The following is a 22,942-nucleotide window of genomic DNA, read 5'->3' as shown; positions in this document are numbered from 1 at the left end:
GGGCCAAGACGGGGATGGCGGGATCGTGGGGGAGGAGGCCTGCGAGACGGGACCTGAAGAGACGAAGAAGGCCACCCACCGGCGACGAAGACGACGCCGAGGAGCAGCCACCCCACCAAGGGAGGAAGGGGTCGAAGGCGGGGACCGGAGACGGATTCCTGGAGCGCGTGAAGTGCTGGAGGAGGTCCAGCAGGGGCCAGACGACCCAGGCGACGGCGGCGGGGAGGGGCCAAGGGGAGTCTTGGCCAGGAGCGATGAGACCACGTCGTCCGATGTGGAAGGGCGCGATGAACCGTCAGCGGGGCGTCACCGTCCATAGTAGCAGAGGCAGGGAGGCTGAAGACGTCAGGTGGGCACTACAGCCCATACCGAGGCTGAGGAGACCCGTCCGTTGATGGTCTGCCTGTATTTGGAGACCAGGCTGTCCGGGCAGACCATGGTGACCACCTGGGGGTATCGGTAGCGAAGACCCAGCCCGCAGGAGACGGGATGAAGACCGGGGAAGACTCTGAGGAGAGACTTAGAACACAGCGAGAGGGCGTCTGGGCGATCGAGAAGAGAGCGATCTCGCAGCGCTGGACAGAAGTCGAGTGAACAGGGGCGACAGGGGACAGACATAGAGCAGGTGGTGTTTAGTACAGCGGTCCAAGGAGTCTAAGAGCATATAATGAGTGCGGTCTTCAGAAACCGCAAGGTAAGTGGAAAGCGTGTCGGTGTGCAGAAAATATGGCGTGCCATCAAGATGAAAAGGCAACGCGTCCATTTTAAACACATCGAACACGTCAGAGGATCCCCTTTCATGGGGATTTGTAAGTAGAAGTGAAGGGTTCCTGAGGAAAGCGTACCTTTAGAAATAACCTAGAGACATCTCTATACAATGCTAAATATTCATGTGCTGCAGGGAAAAGTAAGCCTGGGTAATGGGTGACGCATTGCTGAGCACACGAAATAGTACATCATTTGGAAGGAGGAGAGGGAAACCTGCGTTTGGGACAGCTGCTGAAGGCCAAGCTTGAGATTCAGAGTATCATGATTTAGGTCACTAAGTGCCAACTGAATGAGAAGGATAGTCTCCAAAATACGCATTTCCTTCAATTTGCAAGGTTTTAGTGAGAACTGACGGATAATAGCTGAGGCCAAAGCCGAGGCGGACTCTGACGGGAGATGGCAGAATGAATATGACGGAGGTCCCGAACTGTGGCGTTGAGGACTTCCTGATGGAGGTTAAGTTGACGTCTCTCTTCTGTGGACAGAGTGTAGAGCTGGGAGAGCTTCCGTGTATCACATCTATTTGGGCCTGGTGGCCGTACCGAAAAGGAGGTTTGCTACCGAGCCAAGGAAATCCACGGCCCCTCGCTTCTGGCGAGTCCGAAACGGGCTTCCATCTCTACCATTCATAGGCGACAGAAAGCTGTTAAGATCTTTGAATAACTTATCAAACTCAATGTGAAAAGAGTCTAGGTGCGCCTGAGTAGACCAACAGTAGGAACGATTGATTCATATGTTCAATCGACCATGAAACTTCCGCTGTTAGATTTGCCACGTTGATGAGAGGACGTTGGATGTCGTCCGTCTTGATGACGACAGGGACAACATAGTACCGTCCTGTCAACAGCATCTTAAAGACTGGGGAGAAGACGAGGCCGGGACGAATGGGTTGCTCCAGGAGGATCAAGGGAAGACAAGGAGAGGGCAACACCCAGGATCTGTAATTATAGGGGGCATCAGTTCGTTGGTCGTTGGCGATACTCAAGAGGGCGGTCTATCACATTGGGGAGAGAAGGGGGTACCGTATTGGAGCGTAATGAGCGACTGACACAGGGTTCTGAAGGAGCTGAGGGAACCAATGAGGGACCTCTAAGCATCTGAGGAGACAGGAGCCGGTGAGGAGAGCTCGGAAGGAGCTGGAAAGGACAATGGCAGCGGCTCCTCGGGGAATAAGTCATGGGGAGTGGGTCCACTTCTACTACTTGATCAGGGAGAGGGTATGCACGCCTGACATTAGGAGAGTCATGGAAGCCAAGAGAGTCCTCGTGAACGACCTGAACATTATTTGTGTGAACTGTCTTGATCTTACCACCTCTAACATGACGCAGTCGTAAGACTACAGGGCTTATTTTTCTAGCACCTAAAGGTCCATTGAACAAGGGCTGGAGCTTCTTTGGTTCGCCCTTTGTACATACATGCCTTAAGTAGACCCGATCTCCTACTACCACCTGTTTGGGTTTGGATTTCCTAAACATTCTTTCTGACTCCTGCCATCCTATATCTATGTTGGTCTGACATAGTTTATAGGTCCGCTGCGCGACACTAGAAGTAAATGCTTTATAGCTGTCAACATCATAACAAGGTTGGAGTTTATTCTCAAGCACTTCAAAAGGAACATTTGGGTCCCGAGAGAAAAGCAAGAAAATGGTGAATCTTTCAGAACACGATGGTCGGCCGTGTGGTAGGCGTGTGTTGCAACCGGAAGCATTTGGTCCCAGATACCGCGATTGTCCTCGCACAAAGTTCTCAAGATATTTATTAAGGTGCCATTAGGCCTTTCTATCACACCGTTTGCAGACGGGTGATAAGGAGTTGTCCTTAGATGATCAATCTGTAACAACTGAGTCAACTCTCGTAAGAGAGTGTTGACGAACTCCTTTCCTTGATCCGTGACTAGAATCGGCGGGATGCTGTGTACACAGACTACGTTCTTGTAGAACGCAGCTGCCACTTCCTTGCTGCCTTCGTACGAAGGGGGTTGCTACCAGAAGCGTGACAGGACGTCTATCACTGTCAGTACATACCTATAGCCTTCGTCTGAAACAGACAAAGGTCCGACAATATCCATATGGACTCTGTCAAACGGTTGGCCAACCTCTGGATACCTCATAAGTGGAGCTGGCGGGATCCCTCTTCTTAAACCGACAACAGACAGGACAAGATCTGACATATTGCTCCACGTCCGCCTTCATTCCCGGCCAGTACGCAAACTTGCGACAGCGTGCCAACGTAACCTTAGTGCCTCCATGCCCTGCAGGTAGCATGGAATGCGCCAAAGCTAACGCGTTAGGAATGTAGCTTGGTGGAACGATAACCAGTCTTTTCTGCTTGTTGTATTCATCGCAAACATCGCGGTAGAGAATGCTGTTCTCTACACACACTTCACTAAGAGGCAGTTTTTTGAAGTGCCTCTTAGCTGCATTTAACGTTACATTGCTCCTCTCTGCAACCTTTCTCTCATCTCTCTCATGTACGTTACCACCGGTGGTCTGTTCAAAAGCATGCTTCAATTCTCTCAGTTCAGGATCGCGATCCTGGTGCTCCATGAGTCCAGCAAGACTCCAATGGAGAAACTTATCCTGTTTGTCATGTCCCTCCGGAGAGGCGACAGACATGTCCTGTCCACCCGTAAGGGTGACAGACATAATTCGAGCATCCAATTCGCCTTCTATCACGTCACTCTCCTGATTCCTAATCCTTGACAAAAAATCTGCTACCATGTTGCTGGAGCCTGGGATATAATCAATACTAAAGTCAAATTCTCCTAGAAGTGTCTGCCAGCGTGCAATCCTGCTGCTAGGTACTGTGCTTTTTAACAGCCAAGTCAGTGGTCTATGGTCCGACAGGATGTGTATCCTATAACCCAAGATAAGGGGTCGATTAGTACTGAGGCCATAGATGACTGCTAAAGCTTCTCTCTCTACTGCTGAGTAGTTACGTTCTGCTCCATTCAGGGTTCTACTAAAATATGCTATGGGACGTAAACTACCATTTTCATCCTTTTGTTGCAACACACCACCTATTGCCTTATCTGACGCATCTGTGGTGAGATTGAAGGGCTTCCGGAAATCGGATAGGCTAAAACAATGTCAGTCGTTAGACTGTTCTTTAGTGTGCTAAATGCATGCAATGCCTCTTCATTCCACTCCAGATGTGTCTTATCATTCTTGGTTACTTTCCTCCCTTTGAGTAAATTATTAAGTGGGGATGCTATCTTGGCAAAGTCTTTATTGAATTTCCTATAAAAGTTAACCAATCTCAGGAAACCTTGAAGTTCTTTGACTGTTTTCGGAGGAGTGAGTTGTTGCACCGCCTGTACCTTTGAGGGCTGAGGCTTCAAGCCAGAAGCACTAACAATGTGACCCAGATAATCTACTTGCTCTTTGAAAAAGGAACACTTATCTAGTCTTAAGGACAGGTGAGCCTTCTGCAGTCTGTCCAAGACGGCATGGAGGTTCTTTAGGTGATGGTCCATGTCTTTCCCTTGTACTATCAAATCATCAAGGTATACATGTACAATTCTTCCAGTCAGACCTATGAGAACTTGATTCATGATCCGTTGATAGGCTGCAGGTGCTGTTTTTAATCCAAAGGGGACTGTAGTGAATTCATATAGGCCATAAGGTGTCGTGAAGGCTGTCAAGTGTTTAGATTCCTCTGCCAATGGGACTTGGTGGTAGCCTGGCGCAAATCAAGGGAGGTGAATACTTTACTTTCCCTAACTGTTGCAAAATGAGGTTAATGTTAGGGAGGGATGTTTGTCATCAATCAATTCATCGTTCAAAGCGCGGAAGTCGAGACAAAGTCTGACTCCACCATCCTTTTGGCAACAGGGTATAGAGGTGCGCTTTAGGTTGACGCACTATGTAGTATAATACCCTGGGCCTCAAGGTCCTTGAGCTGAATCTCTATTTCTTTATGATATTTTACTGGTATTGGGTATGGCTTTTTATATATAGGCTTGTCATTTTTTAGCCTTAAAGTGTGAACATAATAGGGGGTAATAGTGAGTGGCTCGTTTTTTAGAGCAAACACATCAGGATACTTGCGGGTTAGGCCCTTCAGACAGCAATTTTCCCGTTGTGAGGGTAAATAGCTCGTCTATCAGCTTATCGAGTACCATCTGCTTACTTGACTGGGTGACAGGCGGCTTTGTAGGTGTGTTTGTGACAGCCGCTACACATTCATTAGTCGATGATTGATAGTATTCTGAGTGACAAGAATAAATGTGTCCCATCACTTCACCTGTTGGCATCTCAATAGTTTCTTCAGTTGGGTTAGCATAGGGAATGATGAATTTGCCTTTGGTTTGTTTGACGTTAGGAGCTAAGGTTACTAACCCGGGAAATAAAAATGAAGAAGGGATATCATTGGACCTTGGGAGAAATAAGGCTTGCTGGGCTCTGCCAATCTCTGCCTCCAGAGTGACATACCCTGCCGTGCCTGGTAGCAAGGACGCCACGTTAATAGCGTATGCTTTCACTGGTACTTCCTCCATCTCGTCTAAAGTAGGTTTATGGTCGGTTAGTCAATCTTCTGGGTACGGGCTCATATCGTCTGCAGCCAGGAATGTACTTCCACTGGGTAGGCGCCCACCATTACACTAAACTGCCCAGGTGTGTCAGCGGTGCAGCTACCACATTTTGTCTCCACATAAATTCTAGGCCCAACAAAACTGCTGTTGGTAACACTATACCTTGTGATATTACTACAAATTTTCTATAATTTCTCCGTGCCCAAAGTCTACTACTACTTCGGCTATTCCTTTATTAGGGATTGGAGTCCGATCTACCCCTTGTATGGAGAGAGGTTCTGTAACTATCATCTTCCCGCCTACCTTCCTAAATAAATCTTCTTCTATTAGGGACGCTCCTGCTCCTGTGTCTAGCATTGCGTAAACCATCTCCTTTGGTGCATTAGCGCCTACGCACAATCTCAACGTGAGGGCGTTGGTAGGGCCGTGGACTGCCGCAGCTACTCTGGGGTCGTTTTTTTTGTTCTTCTCGTGGTCAGGGTTGACCCAGGAGCTACAGGGTGAGGACCGGCCGTGTACTCCGGGCGCCAGGCAGCGCAAGGCGAGACAGGCTGACACCTGTTTCGAGTGGGCTGGTACTGAGGTACCGAGAGCCCGTTGGTGGGTGGTAGGCACCCCTATACTGCCTTCCATATGTGCAATCGCGAGCCATGTGTCCTACATACCCACAAGCATAACATGTAGGTGGCGCGGCGTGCCGTCCTCCCCTTTGGGGTATCGGGTAACGTGACTGGCCTGGAGGGCGTGGAGGACGGGCTTGTGAGACATGTTTGGGTCCGGATGCCTGGGTGGAACAGACGTTCAGCACTTTTATTTCTTTGGCGATATCGGCATCGGATAGCTTCGACTCTGGATAGCTTTAATATACTCATACCCTTTCTTTAATACCTTCTGTGGGTCCCCTTTTCTTCCTCCGTTAGGATGGTAAGAGGGCCGGAGGGAAAGCCTCTCTGAGCCGTAAAGCGGTTATCTCAGTTAGCAAACTGGCATTGTCAGGCTTGAGAGCGATCAACTCGTCTCTCGATGTCTCCAGGCGGATGAGGAAGGTGCGGATGTTTTCTCCTGTCCGCCGTTTTGCCTCTCCCAATTCTTTCTGGAGGACCGAAAAGGTCCTTACTGTGGGAAACACACGTAGGAAGTCTTCCTTTACTTTTTCCCAATCCTGTCCACATCTAGTGATACAACCGAGGAGATGATCGCGCGCTGCTCCCAGGGCATATTGTTTGGCTAACTCAATCTTTCCGGTAGTGTCCCAATTTGCCTGTGTCCGGCTTTCAATATCCTCTATCCATTTCTTTGCTAGCTTATGGCATGGGAGGTTTGGGGCTTTGCTACTTTTTTCTTCTCAACCACAAAAATATAAGAGTCCCTGCACTCTACTAAAATCATTCAGGGTATGACGGCTAAGTAGCGTGACAAGATCATCATGGGCAAGGGTGATCGATTTTCCATCTCCTTTGGTGGGGGGAGGGTTCTTGCCTTCGTCTGGCATTTTTAACTCTAAAGTCTTATTCCCGTAATTCCAAGAATAACTGTCTTCTCCCTCGCTTTCGGATGTGGACATACACCAGTACAATACCAATATAAACCAATATAAATCGCAAGTTTCACCACAAGTTTCACCACAAGTTTCACCACACACACACACACACACACACACACACACACACACACATAAGTAAAGAGGTTCATAACATACCATAATTATGAACTTTACATTTCTGCCCGAAATCGTGCCAAATCTATTGTCCGACTAACCAAAATTTCTTTCATTAATAGAAAATGCCAAAACCTTGCTTTCTCTAACTCTTCCCGTGACTTCTGGCATCTAGCCAAAAACATCTCCTCCAACTTCACTTCTTCATCTTTCCCTCCACTCCTCAGTCCTGACGGCAACACTGCCGTCTCATCTATCTCTAAGGCTGAACTCTTCTCTCAGACTTTTTCTAAAAACTCCACTCTGGACGATTCTGGGCATATTCCTCCTACTCATCCCCCCTCTGACTCCTTTATGCCTGTTATAAAGATTCTTCAAAATGATGTTTTCTATGCCCTCTCTGGCCTCAATCCTCAGAAGGCTTATGGACCTGATGGAGTGCCTCCTGTTGTCCTTAAAAGCTGTGCCTCCGTGCTGTCACCCTGCCTGGTCAAACTCTTTCGCCTCTGCCTGTCAATATCTACCTTTCCGTCTTGCTGGAAGTATGCCTTCATACAGCCTGTGCCTAAGAAGGGTGACCGCTCCAATCCCTCAAACTACCGTCCTATAGCTTTACTTTCTTGTCTATCTAAAGCTTTTGAATCAATCCTTAACCGGAAGATTCAAAAGCACCTTTCCACTTCTGACTTTCTATCTGATCGCCAGTATGGGTTCCGCAAGGGGCGTTCTACTGGTGATCTCCTAGCCTTCTTAAATGACTCTTGGTCATCTTCTCTCAGCCGTTTCGGTGAAACCTTTGCTATTGCGCTCGACATATCAAAAGCTTTTGATAGGGTCTCGCACAAATCTTTGCTTTCCAAACTACCCTCCTACGGTTTCTATCCTTCTCTCTGTACCTTTATCTCCAGTTTCCTTTCTGACCGTTCTATTTCTGTTGTGGTAGACGGTCACTGTTCTTCCCTTAAATCTATTAACAGTGGTGTTCCACAGGGTTCTGTCCTATCTCCCACTCTTTTTATGTTGTTCATTGATGATCTTCTTTCCAAAACAAACTGTCCTATCCATTCCTACGCCGATGATTCCACTCTGCATTACTCAACTTCTTTTAATAGAAGACCCACCCTACAGGAACTTAACGACTCAAGGCTGGAGGCTGCAGAACGCTTAGCCTCAGACCTTACTATTATTTCCGATTGGGGCAAGAAGAACCTGGTGTCCTTCAACGCCTCAAAAACACAGTTTCTCCACCTATCCACTCGACACAATCTTCCAAACAACTATCCCCTATTCTTTGACAACACCCAGCTATCACCTTCCTCAACACTAAACATCCTCGGTCTATCCTTAACTCAAAATCTCAACTGGAAACTTCATATCTCATCTCTTACTAAATCAGCTTCCTCGAGGCTGGGCGTTCTGTACCGTCTCTGCCAGTTCTTCCCCCCTGCACAGTTGCTGTCCATATACAGGGGCCTTGTCCTCCCTCGTATGGAGTATGCATCTCATGTGTGGGGGGGCTCCGCTCACACAGCTCTTCTGGACAGAGTGGAGGCTAGGCTCTTCGTCTCATCAGCTCTCCTCCTCATACTGATAGTCTTCTACCTCTTAAATTCCGCCGCAATGTTGCCTCTCTTTCTATCTTCTATCGATATTTCCACGCTGACTGCTCTTCTGAGCTTGCTAACTGCATGCCTCCCCCCCTCCCGCGGCCCCGCTGCACTCGACTTTCTACTCATGCTCATCCCTATACTGTCCAAACCCCTTATGCAAGAGTTAACCAGCATCTTCACTCTTTCATCCCTCACGCTGGTAAACTCTGGAACAATCTTCCTTCATCTGTATTTCCTCCTGCCTATGACTTGAACTCTTTCAAGAGGAGGGTATCAGGAAATCTCTCCTCCCGTATTTGATCTTGCTTTCGGCCACCTCTTTTGTTTATTTTTTAGGGCAGCGAGTAGCGGGCTTTTTTTTACTATTGTTTTCTTTTTTTGTGTGCCCTTGAGCTGCCTCCTTTGTTGTAAAAAAAAAAAAAAAATCCATTCGTCTCTCTCTCTCTCTCTCTCTCTCTCTCTCTCTCTCTCTCTCTCTCTCTCTCTCTCTCTCTCTCTCTCTCTCTCTCTCTCTCTCTCTCTCTCTCTCTCTCTCTCTCTCTCTCTCTCTCTCTGTAACGGGCTTGTCGGGGGGCGTTTAAAGGGCGTTGATTAAGACTTCAAGCTCCTTAAGGTGAATATATTCGTAGCCTATGTACAGGAGCGTCGGAGCTAGAGTGACTGTCGTTGTGTGTCAGTCGGACTCTCGTGAAGGAGTGACGAGTTACAGGTTGGAAAATAATTGTTACAATTGGTCACGTACGTCAAGGTGACCTCTGCGCACCATCGAAATGCGAAGTATACAAAACTGAGACGGTAAACACTGACGGACGACATTCCTATAAGGTGGCGTGATCTATCTGTCGTGGGTTTTTTCCATTGACAATTGTATGCCTAATTCGTGGTGATACTAAATAATAATAATAATAATACATTGATATCCTACTATAACACTGCTCGGTCACCTACCAGAGATCGCGACCTATATAAAATATAAAAATCTAAATAGCAGTCTAGTTACCATGAACATACATAGTGGGAGTTTGTCAAGCAGACTGCCTATGATACAATTATATTAAAACACTGGCTATGTAAGAACATATGTGGATTTATAATATAAATAGTGAGAGGTAAAACACAACGTGTGTGACATGAAACATAAGAAATCTCTCAAAAGATAAGCATAAGGACACATGTATAAGAAGCTATCAACTATCATAGTTACAGAAAATGAAACGTTCTTCTAGCTCCTAAAAAAATACAGTAGTGAAACATAGTACAATGTTAAGTATAGGAGCAGGGGAATGCCAGGTTTCTGTCCTCTGACTTGCCTGAGAAAAGGAAAAACTACCTTGCCAGTGGCCGCCCAGCATCCAGTCGCCGTGTCTGCACATCTCTCTCTCTCTCTCTCTCTCTCTCTCTCTCTCTCTCTCTCTCTCTCTCTCTCTCTCTCTCTCTCTCTCTCTCTCTCTCTCTCTCTCTCTCTCTCTCTCTCTCTCTCTCTCTCTCTCTCTCTCTCTCTCTCTCTCTCTCTCTCTCTCTCTCTCTCTCTCTCTCTCTCTCTCTCTCTCTCTCTCTCTCTCTCTCTCTCTCTCTCTCTCTCTCTCTCTCTCTCTCTCTCTCTTTGCTATTATATCACTCAGCTCACTATTCTACACACACACAACCACACACACACACACACACACACACACACACACACACACACACACACACACACACACACACACACACACACACACACACACGCACTTAGTCTGAATCATAGGGTCTGTGTGGTCTGAATATAATACTATGTAAGCCTCTCTTCTCGCACTATGGAGCAACCCTCCGCTTTCTGCCTCCCCTCCCTCCCTCGTTCCCTTAGCCCTCAGCGGGTGTTGCAAGGCTGCACCTACCACATGCCCTCCCTCGCTCCCTCACTCCTCAGTAGGAGTTGCAAAGCTGCACCTGCCACATGAATTCCAGCTTCCGATGTGTCGATTTCATTACCAATCTGAGGAATGGGTCAATCTTGCCACAGGTTTGTTGTCACGTGTGGGGCCCGCGGAGAGAGAGAGAGAAAGAGGGGGCGGGGGTGCTCTTGCGGTTGTCCTTGGGGGCTTTTCCTCGGGTGGGTTGTCCTCGGGATGTTTTCCTCGTGTGGTTATCCTCGGGGGTTATCCTCCTGTGGTAGTCCTTGGGTGGTTTTACTCGGGGGAATTGTCCTCTCGGTGTTGTCCTTCCGTGGTTGTCCTCGGGAGACTTCTATTCGGGGGTTTGTCCTTGGGGGTATTGTCCTCTGGGAGTTGTACTCGCGTGGTTGTCCTTTGGGGTTGTCCACGTAGTTGTCCTCAGGGGTTGTCATCGAAGAGGTTGCCCTCGAGGGGAATGTCCTCGAGGGGAGGTTCCTCGGAGGGTCGTCCTCGAGGGGAGGTTCCTCGGAGGGTCGTCCTCGAGGGATTTTTCCTCAAGAGGTTTGTCCTCGGGGGGTAGTTATCAAAGAGGTCGTCCTCGGGGAGCTGTCATCGAGGGGAGTTGTAGCTTTTTTTTCCCATGACTACTGTTATCATATTATCATGTTATTATATCATCACCATCACTGTTGTTGATATTTTTGTTCATGTTCATTTATTAGTAATAATGGTAGTAGTAGTGTCGTAGATGCCGCCGTAGTAGAAGGTGTAGCAGTATCATCATCAACAGCAGTAATGCTAGCATTAGAAACTTCCCGAATATAAGTATTCCCTCCTTTTCCAAAAGTGCGTGCCTCTCTCTCTCTCTCTCTCTCTCTCTCTCTCTCTCTCTCTCTCTCTCTCTCTCTCTCTCTCTCTCTCTCTCTCTCTCTCTCTCTCTCTCTCTCTCTCTCTCTCTCTCTCTCTCTCTCTCTCTCTCTCTCTCTCTCTCTCTCTCTCTCTCTCTCTCTCTCTCTCTCTCTCTCTCTCTCTCGTTATATCAGTGCACGTACAATCTCTTCCATCGCGGGTAATAGGTATCAGGCAACACTTGGCAGCGCGGACACTCCCATCAGTCAGCGGGGCGGGCGTAGGGGTGGTGTGAGATAAACACTTCCTGTGACCTGCTCTCTGAGGTGCCACTCGTTGTTTTGTTCGCTTGCAAGTAAACGGACGAATATTATAATTATCCTGTCAGCCTGACCCTCGTTCAGGGACTTTGGTAAGTGCGCAACGATTAATTCTAGAGCTTTAGTTGTGCTGTGCAGGAATGCTTTCATCTCACGGGCTGGCCTGGCAGCAACATGCCTGCTGTGTCTGTCACCAGGGCCTTAATTGCCCGTTCTTATCTGTGGTGGGGTGGCCTCGGCGTTGCATCCTGGAGGACAACAGATGGCAAGGGGACAGAAAGGGGTGGATGGAAATAATAGGTCGATTGAAACCCTTCGTCTGCGGAAGTGAAAGTGTCCTTCAGTCATCGCGCAGACTCTCTCCCTGAGTGACGCCGCAGAGACTAGTCTTCGTTATGTACATAGCAACGGTTCAAGACTAGATATGCACGACATTCTTCCTTGTTTTCGCGGGTGCTTTCCCCAAGCCATTATAAGGATGCATTCCGTGTCTTGGTGTGCTTGGGAAGGCCATTATATGTCCATTGCTTCAATTATTGGGGGCAGGCACGTTAATGTTTTGATACTCTCCATCCCAAACCTTTTTTTTACATCTCGTTTATGGGAATTTTCGTCTGAGAGGCTGTGCTTTGTGGGCTGGAAGTGTCGTCGAGCCCTTCACACCATTCATATTGTGGTATCTGTCTAGTGACTAGTTTTAGTGTGCTCTGAATACTTTTAAAACTATGTAAGTCGCCATTCCCGCACTGATTAACCTTGAAGCGAGAGCTTCCGTTACTCCTCCCCCCCTGTCCTTCCGTTGCTCCCCAGCCCTCAGCAGGAGGTACAACGGACAGCACATCTGCCACATGAGCTTAATTTTCCGGTGTGTTTACGATTCTGTTATCAATCTGAGGAATGGGTCAATCCTGCCACAGGCTTGTTGTCGTGTATAGGGTCCGCGGGGGGAAGAGAGAGAGAGAGAGAGAGAGAGAGAGAGAGAGAGAGAGAGAGAGAGAGAGAGAGAGAGAGAGAGAGAGAGAGAGAGAGAGAGAGAGAGAGAGAGAGAGAGAGAGAGAGAGAGAGAGAGAGAGAGTTGTAGAAAAAAACGAAGAAGACACGAAACGAGGAAAGATTTATAGAAGTGAAAAAGTCGAAGAGAATAAAGGAAAGCGAATAAGATAATTAAAAAGAACAGAATAAAGTCCAGAGAGAGGGAAGAAAGATCGCAAGAAGGAAAAAGGGAAGGGGGATGGAAAGACGAACGAAGCAGCGGAAGAGATAAAGAATAACTAGTGGTAAAAAGATGAAGAAGAGGATAATAATAAGACAAAAATGGTTGAAATGGAAGACAGCAATGAAACAAGGATAACAATAAAAAGAAAGAGAAAAATAGGTCAGAGTAAAGAGGGAAAATTAAGAGATTTAAAAGAAAATGTTATACTAGAGAAACGAAACTAGTAATACGAAGGGATAAAAGATAATAACGAAATAAACCAATGAAAAGAAAATCTCACAGAACAATAAAGGGTCAAAAGGTGTCAGTGGAATGGCAGAAAGGGAAGCGAGAGGAAGGTATGAGGAAAGACAAAAAAAAAGCTACAGTAGAGAACAAAATAAATATCAGTAAGAATAAAAAAAAATATAAAAAATTCAACATGAAGAAGAAACAACCACTAAGAGGAAAACGAAAACGGTCAGAGGAAGGGAAGAAGGGAAGACAGACGTCAATGTTTGAAGGTTGAGAAGCGGCTGAATCATGAGTAGCTGAACAGATTGTGAGGAAATGGCTTTTGGCTGATCTATGCTCTGGCGGTGGTTCTGAGGTGGAGGAGGAGGAGGAGAGGGAGGGAGGAGGAGGAAGAGGGGGATGGGGGGGTGAGCAGGAGAAAGAGGAGAAGGAGGAGAAAGAAAAGGAGGGAGAGAAGAAGAAGGAGGAGAGGAAAGAGGAGAAGGAGGAGGAGGAGGAGGAGAAGGAGGAGGAATACATAGGAATACATAGGAAGAACAGACACCAGAAGACCTATCGGTCTATGGCGAGGGTGTCTGTTTACTACAGCTACTACTAGTAATCTACGTGTGGTAGGACAGGACAGAAAAGATGAAGGCTCCTCCCCACCCACCTCTCCCTCCGGCAACGTGCCGGCAGGAAATAGTTAGAAGAGAACACCATGTACCTTTAAGGAAGAAAGGGACATGGAAAGTTTACAGTAAAGAGAGAAATAAGAGGAAATTACTACCCTTAACTTACACTACTGGTAACCTAAGCTGTGGGGGAAAATGACTTCATTACATAAGAACATAAGAACACAGAAACACAAGGAGAATGGAAGAGGACGAGTGGCCTACACAGGGCAGCCTCAGGATCCCCCTAATACTCACGATGGGTGAGGTGTAGTTTCAGGGGCACATGTGGAGGCTTGATCCTCGTTTTACCGGCGGTACTAGGCACGGCACCAGTAACCTGTCACCTTACTGCACCCACACCTCACTCCACCTGTCATGCGGACATTAACTGTTGTTTTACTCTGTTGTTAACTTACGCTACTTGCAATCTAGGTTGTGGGGGAGAAAAATATGAATTTAGGTTGACGTCTTGCTGCAATCTGTCTGAAAACATACGAAGAAGGGTCAGTATAATCTTGAATCCCTGAAGTACTTATCCAATGAAGACTTGAAGCTATTTATACTCTGTGCGCTAACAACTGACGGTGGGAGTCTATTCCAGTGATCGACGACTCTATTATTGAAAAAACTTTTGCGCACCAATGTGTTACATCGGTTTCCCTTTAACTTCATACCGTTGCTGCGTGTTATTGTGTTGGTGTCTCTCTGAAAGAGACTATCTGGGTTAATATTGTCGAATCCATTAAGGATTTTGAACACTTCAATTAAGTCTCCTCTTTTCCTTCTTTTTTTTAGGGAAAACATATCTAAACGCTTTAAACGCTCATCATATGGCAAGTTTCGGAGCGCTGGAATTTGTTTGGTTGCTCGTCGCTGTATCCTTTCTAGCAAAATTTGATCTTTGATATAGTTCGGTGACCAGAACTGAACGGCGTATTCTAGGTGTGGTCTTACAAATGCTAAATATAATCTCTTCATAAGTTCGGGTGATTTATAATCAAAGTTTCTTGAGATTAGTCCTAACATCATATTGGCTTTTTTACTTGCTGCAGAACATTGATCACTCATTTTAAGAGTGTTACTGATAATGACACCACGATCCTTTTCTTGTTTTACTTCGCTGAGCTTGAATCTGATATTTAAAGCTAGGATTTTTTTCACCTATGTGCATTACTTTACATTTATCTACGTTAAAACTCATTTGCCATTTTTCGCTCCAGTCGGCAAATCTTATTAAGTCTGATATAATCTTTACGCAACTTTCACTGTTCATTACCGTACCTCCTAATTTGGTGTCGTCGGCAAATTTGGCTACTTTTGATAGAATATCAGTTTCTAAGTCGTTCACGTAAATTATGAATAGTGTTGGCCCCAGGACCGAACCTTGGGGCACGCCACTGGTGACGGGTTGCCAATCCGATGCTTCACCATTAAAAACTACACGCTGTTCTCTGTCGGTGAGCCAGTCATGAATCCACGCACATAGATGGTCGTTAATACCGTGGGAACGCAGTTTAGAAATAAGTCTAACGTGAGGAACTTTATCAAACGTTTTCTGAAAATCTAGGTAAACTGCGTCATATGGGATTCGGGCGTCCCAACATGAATAAACATCGTTGAAAAAAGTTAATAGGTTGGTAAGGCAAGACCGATTACTACGAAATCCGTGCTGACTATCAGTTATCAAATCATTTGTTTCAAGGAAAGTGATCATTTTATCCCTGATCATTTTTTCGAATAGTTTAATTAGGACAGACGTAAGGCTGATGGGACGATAATTACTGGCTTGTTTTTTATCTCCTTTTTTAAAGATCGGGGTAATATTGGCCTTTTTCCACTGGCCTGTGCTAATGACTTGTTGAATATTAAGGTTATGGGTAATTCTAGCTGTTGACTACATTCTCTCAACACGCGAGGAGATAAATTGTCGGGGCCCGGAGATTTATTTGGATCTATTTTCTGCAGGTACGCACGCACTTCGCTGATATCAATGTCGGTCAATGCAAGCTTATGTTCTTCAGGGCCTTGAAAAATTTTCTTCGGGGCTGGAATCGATGTCATGTTCTCTTTTGTAAATACGCTACTAAAGGTTGAATTTAGGACCGACGCCATGCCTTTATCATCACTAATCGTATTGCCACTTAATAGGAGTGGGCCGATATTATTTTTAACAGTTTTTTTGTTTCTTATGTAACTGAAAAATAACCTGGGATTTTTCTTATCATCGAGTGATATTTTCATCTCATATTCGCGTTTCTGTTTTCTGATTTTCCTTTCGCACTCTCTCTTGACATTGATGTAATTAGTATGATCCTGTGAATTATGTGACAGTTTATATTTCTTATACAGTTTTCTTTTTTCGACGATGATTTCTTGTAGGTAATTATTCATCCACAACGGTTTTTAGTTATCAATCCTTCGTGGCTTGAGTGGAATGAATTTATTTACACTCGCTGTGATTTGTGCAGTAAAACGATTATACATTTCTTGAGCGCTGACGTTGTTGAGCAAATGATTCCAATTTACTGAAGCCAATCCTCTTTTTAGGTCCATAAAATTTGCTTTACTATAACTAGGTATTAAGAGTGAGTTTGCTCTTGCTTTTGTTTCAATATTTAAAACGCATGATTATGTTGTGGTCACTGGTTGCAAATGGCTCGCCTACCTCACACGCGGTTATGAGGTGGTTGTCGGTCGTGAAGACTAAATCCAGAATGTTATTTCCTCGCGTCGGCGCTGTAACTGTTTGATAAAGAAATGTATCTTGCGCAAAATTTAATAATCTAGTTCCTTCCCTGTCGGCAGATAGTGCAGACCAGTTAACAGAGGGGTTATTGAAGTCGCCGCATATTACTGCATTTCTGTTTCTGATAATTTTATTTATCTCTGCGTAGAGATTTCCATCAATGTCTTCATATGATTTAGGAGGTCGGTAAATTACGCCCAGAACATACTTTTCATTAAGGATCGTCGCTTGTACATACAATGAGTCATAAGTCTCTGTTTCGGTTGTGTTAAGCTGAATGACTTCTAAATTACTTTTAGCATATATTATTACACCTCCACCTTTTTTGTGTAGACAACACTTAGCAAACGCGTTGTAACCATTGATAGCTACTTCACTTAACTGATGCTTGTCACGCGTATTTAGCCATGTTTCTGTAATCAAAATGAAGTCGGGTTTTTCAGTAATTGCATGAATTATCAAGTGGCTACGCTTCTGAATAATGCTACAGGCATTTACATAGAAGATGTTTAATTTATTCGCCGAGTGTGCGCCATATATCAACTGTCGATTCACTGGAATAGTGCTTCAGACCTGATCATCTACAACTACCTCTACCTCACCACCCACCTGTGTGGCTGTTGACCTGACTGCTACCTCAGTATCACCCACCTGGGGGTCTGGCGACCTGACCGCTACTTCATTGCCCCTCACCTGTGTGGCTGTTGACCTGACCGCTACCTCAGTATCCCCCACCTGGGGGTTCAACGACCTGACGTCCTCCTCAGCACTACACACCTGTACTTCCTCCCTCACCTGAGACCTGACACTCCTACCTCTGTGGACCTCACCGTCTGACTGAAGACTCCTCCCACTCCCAGCCAAGCCGGAAGTTTCCACACCTCGTTCCCGCTGCAACTGACTTTTCTTTAACTCTTTCAAAACTTCCTCATCCAACACTCGGCCCAGCCTCGCCTTGCCTACACAATTTAGGTAAGTCCATCGTTAGCAAACAAGCTCCTGTCATGAATAAAATGATCCCAGACGTCCACAAACATGACTCCCTCACGACTACACAGATCCCTGACACGTTCGTTAATCCCAAGCATTCTACTGAGAATGAGGGAACTAACATCATGCCGAGGGAGCAATCCACACACAACTGAACGCCGCCTGCTGTCCCTCAACTTCCCGACAAACTTCCTGTACTTGTCTAGAACCTCCTCTGACCTACCTTTAACTACATTGTTTGTTCCGACCAGGTAAACAAACACTGTCTCCTCTGAGGTAGTGACGACTAAGTCGTCAACCTTCTCAGCTACATGCTCAATTCTACGTCCAGGAAAAACTACATGCCTCCGCCTCGCTCCCTTCCTACAAAACTCCTGGTCCTGCTGTCTAACTAAACTATCACCGACAAGAACGATGCTAGGATCGCTCTCAACCTGGTCTGCTAACACCTGGAACCTGTTCCTCGTCACGACACCACTGTAACTAACATCTGCTGCTACAGCCTTACTCCCTTTTCTAACCTGCTGGAAGGAATCTAAGGTACCTACCTCCTTCTCTACCTCACCTACTCTATCTTCCAACCTCTCTACCTTTTCAACTACTTTAAACTCACTCTCCCCGACACTAGCTACATCCAAACCTAACACACCCTCCAGAAACTGTACCTTGCTATCTAATGCCTCTAACTTAACACTTACCTTGTGTTCAGTTTCACAAAAAAAAAAACATACAGTGTAATCACCATTTTCCTGGTTGAGGAAGTTCTTCGTGAACTCCCTCCTGCAAGTCAAACAGGGGAACCGTGCTGCGGGCGGCATTTGACCTGACTCTGCGAACGGGTCGAGAGAAAGCTACCACACGTCCGCTCAGTACGGCTGGCAGAGTGCTAGTGACTGGCAGAGTGCGAGTTAGCTGGCAGAGGAAGAGGAGGAGGAGGAGGAGGAGGAGGAAGAGAAGGAGAAAAATGGAAACATGAACACATGGAAATGCAGACAACAAAGTCTATTAGTTCATTACGAGGCTGCCCGCTCTAATGATTAAATTCCCTCGACAGTCACTTCGTGCCTTCAGAAAGGATGAAAGCACTTCGGTAAGTAATTTACTCCTGACGCAACGAAATAACGATTGATCCGATTTTTAAATGAGTTGATGGTTTTCGCACTGACCATCCCTGAAGGAAGATTGTTCCAGTGGCGGATTACAAGGTTTGATATGAAATTCCTGACAATGTCTAAACTACATCGCCGCCCTGGAATAGGTAGGCAGTTATTACTAGATCTAGAGTTGGCTTGTAACTCAGGAGTGGCCGACGTTACTGAAGTTCTTCAAGTACTTTACGACGTGAATAATATTCCCCCGTAAGCGTCTATTTTCCAGTGAAGAGTGATAGAGTCGTTCGAGTGTATCTTCAGACGCTTGAGCTCTTAAGGACGGAATATTTTTTTCTTTTATTCATCGCTGAAATCTTGCAGTAATTTAATATCCTTCATGCAATTTGGGGACTAGAACTGTGCTGCATATTCGAGGTGAGGGCTTGCAATTGAATTATATACAGATAAAATACTCCTTGCGTCTTGCATTCGTCGTTACTCGCTCAGAACACGAGCATAGTATCGCCTTTGTTATATATATTTTTACAGTGCTTTGTATGCTTAAGGTCACTGCTGAAGGTGCCCCCAAGATCCGATTCCTCCTGAAAGACGTGCACAGGCTTCCCATGTACGAGTATTTTGTACGTATGGTTTTGATTTCTGGACCCAAAGTGCATGACTAGATTTGTCGACGTTGATGGATCTTTGCCACTTTTCATGCCATTGGTGGAGCTGGTCAAGGTCATTTTGGATGGTTTCATTGACGGCTGTCGTTTGGACTTTTCCACCCACTTTGATGTCGTCAGCAAACTTATATATATATATATATATATATATATATATATATATATATATATATATATATATATATATATATATATATATATATATATATATATATATATATATATATATATATATATATATATATATATATATATATATATATATATATATATATATATATATATATATATATATATATATATATATATATATATATATATATATATATATCTCTCTCTCTCTCTCTCTCTCTCTCTCTCTCTCTCTCTCTCTCTCTCTATATATATCTCTCTCTCTCTCTCTCTCTCTCTCTCTCTCTCTCTCTCTCTCTCTCTCTCTCTCTCTCTCTCTCTCTCTCTCTCTCTCTCTCTCTCTCTCTCTCTCTCTCTCTCTCTCTCTCTCTCTCTCTCTCTCTCTCTCTCTCTCTCTCTCTCTCTCTCTCTCTCTCTCTCTCTCTCTCTCTCTATATATATATATATATATATATATATATATATATATATATATATATATATATATATATATATATATATATATATATATATATATATATATATATATATATATATATATATATATATATATATATATATATATATATATATATATATATATATATATATATATATATATATATATATAAATTTCTGCAACATTCGCGGTCTTCGTTCTAATTTTCATTCCGTGGAACACCATCTCTCCTCCTTTAAGCCTCACCTTCTCTTCCTCACCGAAACAGAGGTTTTTGAGGCTACTGACAGCAACCTCTACTCTGTTCCCTCCTACTATCTCTATCCTAAATTTCAATGCAAAGCTGGATGTTGCGCCTACGTGCGCAACGACATCACTTGCTTTCGTTTCCACGACTTTGACTCTTCTGAATTTTCTACCATCTGGCTAAGACTTCATTGTCATTCTATTATTAAATACATATCTGCTGTTTATCTCTCACCTAACTCTACTAACTATGTAAAATTCTTTGACTATTTGAACTCTAAAGTGGAGCACATCTTGACTCACTCTCCCTTTGCTGAAATCTCCATCTTGTGAGATTTCAATGTTCACCACCAGCTTTGGCTTTCATCCTCTTTCACTGACCTTACAACCTACAACTTTACTCTCCTCAATGACTTAGAGCAATTGGTTCAGCACCCTTCTCGTATTCCCGACCATCTTGGAGACAGGCCCAACATTCTAGATCTTTTCCTTACCTCTAATCCTTCTGCTTACTCTGTCAAACCGTTCTCTCCGTTGGGATCCTCCGATCATAACCTTATTTCTGTATCCTGTCCTATCGCTCCTGTACATCCTCTGGACCCACCGAAGAGGCGATGCCTCTGGCATTTTACTTCAGCTCGGTGGGACGACCTGAGGATTTACTTTTCCGATTTCCAGTGGAATGATTACTGCTTCCAGGAGAGAGACCCCTCTGTGTGTGCTCAGCGCATCAGAGAGGTGATTGCCTCTGGAATGGAGGCATACATTCCACGTAATTTCTCTACTCCTCATGCTAAAAAGACTTGGTTTATCATCCTTGTTCTCGTGCCGTCAAAGATAGAGAGGCAGGTAACAAGAAGTTCCAGAGCCTTCGAACTTCCGCAAACTTTGACCTTTACATTTCAGCCCGGAATCGTGCCAAATCTATTCTCCGACTTACCAAAACTACTTTTATTAATAGAAAATGTCAACACCTTGCTTCTACTAATTCATCCCGTGACTTCTGGCATCTAGCCAAAAATGTCTCCTCCAATTTTCACTTCCTCCTCTTTCCCTCCTCTCTTTAACCCTGACGGCAGCACTGCCGTCTCATCTGCCTCTATGGCTGAACTCTTCGCTCAAACTTTCTGTAAGAACTAAACCCTGGACGATTCTGGGCATATTCCTCCTACTCATCTCCCCTGTGACTCCTTTATGCCTGTTATTAAGATTCTTCCAAATGATGTTTCTATGCCCTCTCTGGCCTCAACTCTCAGAAGGCTTATGGACCTGGTGGAGTGCTTCCTATTGTCCTTAATTAAAAACTGTGCTTCTGTGCTGACACCCTGCCTGGTCAAACTCTTTCGTCTCTGCCTATCAACATCTATCTTTCCCACTGCTGGAAGTATGCCTTTGTACAACCTCTGCCTAAGAAGGGTGACCGTTCCAGTCCTTTAAAACTGCCGCCCTATAGCTTTACTTTCCTGTCTATCTAAAGCTTTTGAATCAGTCCTTAACCGGAAGATTCAAAAGCACGTTTCCACTTGTAACCTTCTATCTGATCCCCAGTATGGATTCCACAAGGGGCGTTCTACTGACGATCTTCTTGCTCTCTTAACTGACTCTTGGTCATTCTCTCTTAGCCGTTTCGGTGAAACTTTCTCGGCTGCGCTAGACATATCGAAAACCTTCGATAGATTCTGGCACCAGTCTTTCCTTTCTAAACTGCCCTCTTTCGGATTCTATCCCTCTCTCTATTCCTTTATCTCCAGTTTCCATTCCGGCCGTTCTATCTCTGCGGTGGTAGACGTTTACTGCTCTTCCCTTATCTATTAACCGTGGCGTTAAACAGGGCTTTGTCCTATCACCCACTCTCTTCCTGTTATTCATTAATGATCTTTCCATAACAAACTGTCCTGTCCACTCATACACCGACGTCTCCACTCTGCATTATTCAATTTCTTTCAATACAAGACCATCACAACAGGAAGTACACGACTCCAGACTGGAGGCTGCTGAACGCTTAACCTCGGACCGTGCTATCATTTCCGATTGGGGCAGAGGGAACCCTGTTTACTTCAATGCCTCAAAAACTCAATTTCTCCATCTATCAACTCGACACAATCTTCTAAATAACTATCCACTAATCTTCGACAACACTTAGCTGTTACCTTCTTCAACACTAAACATCCTCGTTCTATCCTTAACTCAAAATCTCAACTGAAAACTTCATATCTCCTCTCTCGCTAAATCAGCTTCCTCGAGGTTCGGCGTTCTGTATCGTCTCCGCCAGTTCTTCTCCCCCGCGCAGTTGCTATCATTATACAGGGGCCTTGTCCGCCCTCGTATTGAGTATGCATCTCATGTGTGGGGATGTTCCACTAACTCACTTCTTCTGGACAGAGTGGAGTCTAAGGCTCTTCGTTTCATCAGCTCTCCTCTACCTACTGATAGTCTTCTACCTCTTAAATTCCGCCGCGATATTGCCTCTCTTTCTATCTTTTATCGATATTTTTACGCTGACTGCTCTTCTGAACTTGCTAACTGCATGCCTCCCCCCTTCCCGGGGCCATGCCGCACACGACTTTCTACTCATGCTCATCCCAATACTGTCCAAACCCCTCATGCAAGAGTTAACCAACATCTTCACTCTTTCATCCCTTACGCTGGTAAACACTGGAACAATCTTCCTTCATCTGTATTTCCTCCTGCCTACGACTTGAACTCTTTCAAGAGGAGGGTATCAGGATACCTCTCCTCCCGAAATTGATCTTTCTTTCGGCCACCTTTTTTAATAATTTTTAGGGAGCAGCGAGTAGCGGGCTTTTTTAAATATTGTTTTCTTTTTTTTGCCCATGAGATGTCTCATTTGTTTAAAATATATATATATATATATATATATATATATATATATA

This window comes from Eriocheir sinensis, chromosome 50 (genome assembly GCF_024679095.1).
Source record: "Eriocheir sinensis breed Jianghai 21 chromosome 50, ASM2467909v1, whole genome shotgun sequence".
Taxonomy (NCBI): Eukaryota; Metazoa; Arthropoda; class Malacostraca; order Decapoda; family Varunidae; genus Eriocheir; species Eriocheir sinensis.
Note: the sequence above shows the minus strand (reverse complement) of the source record.